Source organism: Balaenoptera musculus, chromosome 16 (genome assembly GCF_009873245.2).
Source record: "Balaenoptera musculus isolate JJ_BM4_2016_0621 chromosome 16, mBalMus1.pri.v3, whole genome shotgun sequence".
NCBI classification, from domain to species: Eukaryota; Metazoa; Chordata; class Mammalia; order Artiodactyla; family Balaenopteridae; genus Balaenoptera; species Balaenoptera musculus.
The window spans coordinates 11725179-11734613 of record NC_045800.1 but is presented as its reverse complement, the minus strand read 5'-3'; positions in this window follow the sequence as shown (position 1 = coordinate 11734613).

Genomic DNA, 9435 nt, shown 5'->3' with positions numbered 1-9435 from the left:
AGCTAGATTTCACTGAGCACTTTGTATGTGTGTGGCACTGTTCTAAGTACGGTTTTAAATACTGTTCTCATTTAACAACCCCTTGAAGGGGTCTTAATCCAGCTGCAAGTAAAATTGTGGGTCTCCATGGATTAAACAAGCACATTCACACACATTTTCATCTGATCTTCCTTAAACCTCATGATACAGGAATATAGACTCTCTTGAGTCTCAGAGAGGTCTGGAGAACGGTTCAATGTCACAGGTACGACTGAAAAAACAGGACTGGAATTCAGGTCTTCGGGCTCCTGGTACTCTTTATACACATGCCTCACATCCACGAAAAAATGATTTTTAAAAATCGCTGTTCCTGGTGTCTACTTTGTAACACTGTTCCTTCATCATATTTTTATTTATTTATTTTTTGATATAGACCATTTTTATTTTTTAAACATCTTTATTGGAGTATAATTGCTTTACATTGTTGTGTTAGTTTCTGCTGTATAACAAAGTGAATCAGCTATACGTATACAGATATCCCCATATCCCCTCCCTCTTGCGACTCCCTACCACCCTCCCTATCCCACCCCTCTAGGTGGTCTCAAGGCACCGAGCTGATCTCTCTGTGCTATGCAGCTGCTTCCCACTAGCTATTTTACATTTGGTAGTGTATATATGTCACTGCTACTCTCTCACTTCGTCCCAGCTTACCCTTCCCTCTCCCCATGTCCTCAAGTCCATCCTCTACGTCTGCGTCTTTACTCCTGTCCTTCCCCTAGGTCCTTCAGAACCAGTTTTATTTTTTAGATTCCATATATGTGTTAGCATACGGTATTTGTTTTTTTCTTTCTGACTTACTTCACTCTGTATGAGAGACTCTAAGTCTATCCACCTCCCTACAAATAACTCAATTTCGTTTCTTTTTATGGCTGAGTAATATTCCATTGTATATATGCACCACATCTTCTTTATCCATTCATCTGTTGATGGACACTTAGGTTGCTTCCATGTCCTGGCTGTTGTAAATAGAGCTGCAATGAACATTGTGGTACATGACTCTTTTAGAATTATGGTTTTCTCAGGGTGTATGCCCAGTAGTGGGATTGCTGGGTCGTAAGGTAGTTCTATTTTTAGTTTTTTAAGGAACCTCCATACTGTTCTCCATAGTGGCTGTATCAATTTACATTCCCACCAACAGTGCAAGAGGGTTCCCTTTTCTCCACACCCTCTCCAGCATTTACTGTAGATTTTTTGATGATGGCCATTCTGACTGGTGTGAGGTGATGATACCTCATTGTAGTTTTGATTTGCATTTCTCTAATTATTAGTGATGTTGAGCATCCTTTCATGTGTTTATTGGCAATCTGTATATCTTCTTTGGAGAAATGTCTATTTAGGTCTTCTGCCCATTTTTGGATTGGGTTGTTTGCTTTTTTGATATTGAGCTGCATGTGCTGCTTGTATATTTTGGAGATGAATCCTTTGTCAGTTGCTTCGATTGCAAATATTTTCTCCCATTCTGAGGGTTGTCTTTTCGTCTTGTTTATGGTTTCCTTTGCTGTGCAAAAGCTTTTAAGTTTCATTGGGTCCCAATTGTTTATTTTTGTTTTTATTTCCATTTCTCTAGGAGGTGGGTCAAAAAGGATCATCCTGTGATTTATGTCATAGAGTGTTCTGCCTATGTCCCTCATCTTATTTTTAAATGTTAAAGGAGAAAAGGGTTTGGCATTTTCATGTATCTTAACCAGACCTTCCTTAAAATCCAGATGAAAACTGCTCTCTGAAAAGCCAAAAAAAAAGGGAAAAAGAAGTGCATTTTTGCACACAAACTCACACACAAATAAGGAATGACCATGACATAATAAGAGTTTTTTTTTTTTTTGAACAATCGTATTGCAACACACACCTCCCACTAAGTGTGGTCCATTCTGTGTGATCATGCAGACACTCCTTAGCACTCCTGAGACAACGGGGTGCTGCGACTGCTCAGACCTTTCAAAAAGACTTCTCCCTGGGTACGTCTAATGGTGAGCGATATCTTGCGGCCGTAACCAGTTTTTGGAAACTGCTAAAAGCCATTTGATGGAAATCAGCAGAATGACATGGGTGATACAGTGGTGAAATGCTGGTGGGGGGCTGCGGGACACAGCTGCAAAATAGCTGGGCCAATTTATGGGTGTGGCTTATAAACCAATCTCAAAAACGACTTCCAAAGAATCAGCATTTGCGAAGAGGATTACAGGTGACTACTTTTTAAGACAAATATATACATCACATTTTGGATATATAAAATCTGGCATGATTAAAAGAAATTCACTTTATAAAAGCAAAAAGTTACATTACTAAAGTTTATGGCCATCATATAACACACCCACAAATGTTCCTTAGTACTTAGTAAAAACAATGGACATTTTGTGAACTAATCAGTCCCATAAGACAGAATTCAAGGAAGAACATTTAAAAAATTATTTTTTAACCCAAGCCTAGTTGATATTGAAAAATACGAAAGTTTTAACGATTTTAATTAAAAGTATCTGGTTATTCATCTACGCTTATAAACTAATCTCCAGAATCTTTTAAATGCTTTTAAAAATCATAAAACCTAGCCAAGGTAGAAAGCAATCTTCAAAAGACAGATCATTTATCAAGATGTTCCCATTTACCATTTCCAAGTGCCATCTGATCAGCCACCAAATTTCAGCTAAAAGCTACTTTATAGCTGTTTCGCATGTAGTTGAAGAAAACGTTAAAAATGGTGGTAAACATACAAGAAAATCATCTGACAAAATACAGGGACTGCAGATCATGTCGTTCTTGCCTAAATTTTAGCCAGATAGAAACTTCTCTGAATCACTGCTTCTTAGACGTTCATTGACCAAATTCTCAGGAAATGTACTTTGGCTCACAAGTTTGATATTCTTATCAGATTTTAAAGGAACATTACATGTGAGTTTTTGCACCTTAAACCAAAAAGAAAACAAAAGCTGAAATAATATACAAAACCATAACTCAGATCTTGAAGATAGCTGGGGTGGAAAAATACATGTGTGTATACACAAATGAACATGTATGTATATATTCACCCATATGCATGCACATGTATGCATATATACATATTTAAATGAGTTTGTAAGCAAGCTGAAAAGCAGTGCGTTTTGTTGGCCCAGCAACTGGATAAATGCACTTTAGAAAGAGTCTGCACAGCTACACCTCTCAAGAGTAGGCATTAGTCCCACACAGAGATCTGGCAATCATCAGATCCAAAGTTTTCAGCCCATAAAAAGGAGTTACATTTATAGGAAGGCAAATACCACAAATTTCTGTTTATCAGGATTGTTAGATGATCTCTGTTGATAAAGACAGGAGAATCCACTAACAGTACTTAGTTTTACATGCTTCCAGTCATAAATACCAAAATACCTTCTTTAATAACTGTTAATCCCACACATTTACATCATAGGCTATAAAGTGCCATTTTTGATCCAGTCCGTATTTTGAAGGGATTTACAGATACAGGTAAAATTTGTAGCCAGGCACTATTTACAACCTTGAACAATCTTTCCAGCTGAGGCCACGTCTGTTCTCAGCCACTACTACCCTCAACCTTTTTCAGTCATGGTCACCAGAAAGTTTTTTCACCCTTAACATAAACAGCAGTAAATTCTCCAAGGGCAAACATACCATATTCCTGACTTTATAGGATAAATAGATACACGGTGGTTGAGGAAGACTGTTACCTGCTACATTTTGCAGGCATTGTTCTCCTAGTGTTGCTGAGGTTGATGGCCTACCTTATTTCTTCATGTCTAATATTTTTATGTCATTAGGTTAAAAAAATGCCAGTAGATTAAAATCACCTTAAGGCAATGTAAGAGGAAATTCACTAATAAGCTGATGACTAGCTGAGATCTTAACTCACCTAATGTCTTAAATAACTAAGTTCTGTCACATAAAATGAAAACTTGACAAAGCAAAGATGTGGAAGAGTACTGTTTCTCAAAAGGAAAAGTATCTAAGAACAGTCACCTAACAAGAAGAAAGCTGAGTAAATTTACACGGAGACTCTAATTCTGTCAGAGAGAAAATGAGAAGAATTCTGAGAGCAGTTACAAACCTGAAAGGAAAATAGTACCTAGGCCCAAGCAGTAACGATTCTGTTTATTATTTTTTAATGCGAGCTATAAAATTCAAAAGTTATATACTTTGTGTTGAAAATACACAACATAAAAATTTCCATCTTAGCCATTTTTAAGTGTACAGTTCACTACGGTCACATTGTTGTGAAACAGATCTCCAGAACGTTTTCATCCTGCAAATCTGAAACTATACCCATGAAACAATTCCCCTTTCTCTCTTCCCTTCAGCTCCTGGTAACCTCCCTTTTACCTTCTTTCTCTATGAATTTGACTACTTTAGATACTTCATATAAGTGGAATTACACGGTATTTTTCTTTTTGTGACAGGCTTATTTCACTCAGCACAACTTCTTCAAGCTTCATCCAGGTTGCAGTGTGCATCAGAATTTCCTTCCTTTTAAAAGGCTGAATAATATTCCATTGTATGTATATACGTTTTGTATAATCCATTCATCCGTCGATGGACATCTGAGTTGCTTCTATCTCTTGGCTATTGTGAACAACACTGCTATAAACATGGGTGTACAAATATCTCTTTGAGAATCTGCTTTCAATTCTTTTGGATACATACCTGGAAGTGGAATTGCTGAGTCATGTGGTAATTCTCTTTTTAATTTTCTGAGGACTCTCCAGATTGTTTTTCATAGCAGTTGCACCATTTTACAATCCTACCAACAGTGCACAAGTGTTTTAATTTCCCCACATCCTCATCGACATTTGTTATTTTGCTTTTTTTTTGGAGTATAAAAAAAAAAAAAAGCTATATACTTTTTACGTCCACAGTAAAGTTTTCAGTTTAAGGTAAGTTAAAAAAATGGAAATAACTGTCTAAAAATTTTCAAAATTTTAAAATGTATATAGCCAACTAGATCATTGTTCCCAGAACTTAAAACGTTTTAAACTCCAAGTTATTTTTACTTAGATCTCTACTTATTCTTTCTTTTGAACACCCTGTCCTTATTCTAGCCCATCGGGGAGCAGAAGATAAGCAAGGGTGCATTCAACTGTAAACACGGGAACAGCTGCCAGTGGTAGAGAAGGGGATGAGGTGGGCGTGCATGACAGGAGAAGGGCAGAAGGGCAGATTTGGCACCTAGACCGGCTTCCCTCTTGAAGATTTCCTTTCCAATCACTGCCACAAGCACGTTCAGGAACATCAACAGCAGCTCCTGAAAGGAAGCTGACTTGCCTTTTCCCCAAAACAGCTGAGAACTGAGAGGCTCCCATCACCAGCAGTAGCCACCTGGACTGCCAGAGGAAGCTGTCAATGGCCCACTTGACTTTGGGAGTGACAAGGTGGAAGGCGCAGCATCTGTGCCTTAAATAATAATAATAATAAATGACCCACACTGCTTCCTGTAGCAGTGCATTTCTCTCATTCTAACAGATCTAACCAGACCCATGCTCCAATTTTGTACACACAATGCATCTACTTCCCTTCTGTTCCTACTTTATCATTATTATTTGCCATTAGGCCCTTTGTAAAGTTTGCAAATTTACCTCATAAAAACTTACTCATTCACTCAACAACTATTCATTAAGCATCTGATACATAGGCACTGTGAGAGTGGCAAACGAGACAAAATCACTACCCTTGTGGAATTTATAATCTGGTAGAATGCCATTAATCAAATAATCACATAACTATCTATGTCTATTGTTTCAAGGACCATAAAGAAAAAAATAAGGGATAATGAAAGTATAACTGGGCAATCCTTAAATTAGATGTGGGAATGAGGCAGTCAGGGAAGACTTTTCTGAAAAAAATGACAAGCTGATACAAATAGCCAAGTAGACAGTGGTAGGAGCTTTCTAGACTAAGATGGCATATGCAAAGGCCCTGAGGTGGGTAAGCTCAGCCAGGGTGACTGGAGCTTGTTAACAGGGGGGAGGGGGAGAAGGGCTAGATGGGTAGGAAAGCACCCAGTTGTGCAGGGCTGTAAAGCATGTCAAGGACTTGAGATTTTATGCTAAGTCCAGTGGGAAGTTATTGAGGCATTTTCAGGCTACATGTTAGTAAATGTTTATTAAAAATTAATGCAACTGTATACTAAGATTTATTAAGTGAATAAAGGTGCAGAAGCGTGTATACAGGGCTTCTGTGGTGGCACAGTCGTTAAGAGTCCGCCTGCCAATGCAGGGGACACGGGTTCGAGCCCTGGTCCGGGAAGACCCCACATGCCGCGGAGCAACTAAGTCTGTGCGCCACAACTACTGAGGCTGCTCTCCAGAGCCCACGTGCCACAACTACTGAAGCCCGCGCGCCTAGAGCCCGTGCTCCGCAACAAGAGAAGCCACTGCAATGAAAAGCCCACGCACTGCAACGAACAGTAGCCCCTGCTCGCCACAGCTAGAGAAAGTCCACGCACAGCAACAAAGATCCAATGCAGCCAAAGATAAATAAATTAAACAAATTAATTTTTTTTAAAAGTGTATACAACACACTATCATTTATGCGGAAAAGGGAGGGAGAATAAATGTTCACATATAGGTATCTCTGAAAAAAATACAAGACACTGGTAACACTAGTGTCTCTTGAGATGGGAACTAGATGGCTAGGAGACAGTGGGAGAAACAATTTTTTACTGTATACCTTTTTTTAATCTTTTGAATTATGTATCACACTTAAGAGTTACCTATATAACAGTAAGTTAAAAATTAAAAAGTCACTCTGGCTGTTGTGTAGAAAAGACTGAAAGGGTTAAAAGCTTAGGTTAAGACATAGGTAAGACATCGGAACAGTTAAAAATGAAAAAGATTGATAATACGTAGTGCTGAGGAAATGCGGGGAGTAACTGGAATTTTCATATGCTGCATGCAAGTGCAAACTGATGCAACCATTTTTGGAAATTATTGGGCAGCATCTGCTAAAACTGATCAGACACATATCCTATAACCCAGACTTCCATCCCTAGGTATACTCAACAGAAATGTGTACTATGTTCCCTAAGATTTATAAAAATTCATTACAGCACTATACATAACTCCCAAATGGAAAACCAAGTGTTTAAAGGAGAGTAGAATGGATAAATTGTAGCACATTCACACACTACTAGCACACTGAAAAACTCAGCTATGTGCAACAAGAAACCCATTAACACTAAATCAGAAACAAAAGAATATACACTGCTTAATTCCATAGTTATACAGTTCAAAAACAAGCAAACTGATTTAAGATCATAGAAATCAGGCTAGTGGTTATCTTAGGGGAAGAGTGGAGGTTGGAGACTAGAAAAAAGCATGAAGGCTTCTGAACTGCTGTCAATGTCCTATTTCCCAATCTCGGTGGCACTACATGAACGTGTTCGCTTTGTGAAAGTTCAGAGCTGTACACGTGTGTGTACTTCTCTGTGTCATGTCCTAACTTCTTAAAGTATATATACCAGGTAGGAAGCTACTGTAGCAGTCGAAATCGAAGATGGTAGGTTAGACTAGCATAAGAATAGAGAGCAAGTAAAGACAAGATTTATAAAGTGAGATTTTTTTTTTTCTGCTTTTTTCATTTTGTCACCAGTCTAGTAGGTCTAATAAAAGCATCAGCAACTGAATGTCAAGACAAAGGCATTTGCTTGAATGAGGGTAACAAATTTGAGTAAGGTTGTAAATTCCTGGGAGTAACACAAGTAATTTCCAGATATATTAGAATTTAAAACCTTTGCGTTTGACAGCACTAGTTTCAGGACACATTTAAGACCCAATCAAACTAGAAATATAGAATATAAGGCATTCAATAAAACATTTACCCTCGTGATAGAAGGGCAAACCGAATTTTAAATACACTATTTTAAACGTGCACTTGCAGGTGATACCATACCATGAGAGATCAATACTATTAAAATTATTACCTACTGGGGCTTCCCTGGTGGTGCAGTGGTTGAGAATCTGCCTGCCAATGCAGGGGACACGGGTTTGAGCCCTGGTCTGGGAAGATCCCACATGCCGCGGAGCAACTAAGCCTGTGCGCCACAACTACTGAGCCTGCGCGTCTGGAGCCTGTGCTCCGCATCAAGAGAGGCCGCGACAGTGAGAGGTCCGCGCACCGCGATGAAGAGTGGCCCCCGCTCGCCGCAACTAGAGAAAACCCTCGCACAGAAACGAAGACCCAACACACCCAAAAATAAATTTAAAAAAAAAATTGTTACCTACTGTTTTCCTACAAGTCTTTTATAAACTGTCTTATTCTCACATAATTAGGAAATTTCCTTATATCCTAACCAGTTTATCAGTATTGCTGAAGCACGCACAAACTTTATAGATGTCTATGTGATATATATATATAGCAATTATATACATAATTGCTACTTGAAGAATCTCAACTGTGTCACTTCCTATGGTTATTTCCAAGTGGTCTATTATACTCAGATGCTGCGTGTCCAGGAACCCAATTCTGCCTTGCTGGTAGCCCCTCTTCTGAGAAAATAATGTTCCCCAAACTATCTGACACCATGGCCCAGTATCACTCATGTCCTTGAAGAGTGCTATACAGGAGTAGCTATGGTTCCTACCTGGTACATCCAGGTACATTACCATCAGGTGTACATTCTAATCACCTTTGAAAGATGCTTAACAAACTATATTGGGTAGCAATCATAGTGATCATGCACTCTAAAAAACTAGTTTTTCTGGGAAATGTGTGACCACTACCCATGGGATTTTCTTCCCCTGACAACAGCTAGAAAAGGAAGGAAACCATGCCAATCAATTTTATTTCAGATTACATTCACCCACAACTGTGGAGCCTCAGAATCTGCATTTTAACAAGCACTCAGTTCATTCTGATCAAGTTCTACTCAAGTTGAACACCAAGTGGTATTCTGGTTCTAAGAGGGAGACTAAAATATCCATTTACCTTTACTTCCTCAATCATGTTCATGCATTAAACATTTACTGAGTATTTACCATGTGCCAAGTATTCTTATGTAAGTCCTAGGGTTTGTGCAGTTACTAGAAGGTCCTGCCCCCATGGAGCTTACATTCTAATGGAGAAAACTGCTGACATAACCAAAGACAGAAAAATAGTGAAGCAACCTGGAATGAAGTTATCATTTTTAAAAATAAAAGATTCCTGGTTATAATAAACTAAATGTGGATTGTGAAGGATATTGTAATCCCATCATTTTACTGAAAATGCTCAAAGGCAGTATTTTAAAAACAGCAGCATGTGCCCAACATTCTAATACACACATAGATACAAAAATAAATTAAAACACACATTAAAGGAAATTGAAAAGAAATGATCAGGGCCAATAAATGACACAAAGATGTTGGTAATACTTTATTTTCAATAACCTGGTAAAGTCTCCTAGTCTTCTTGACAAAA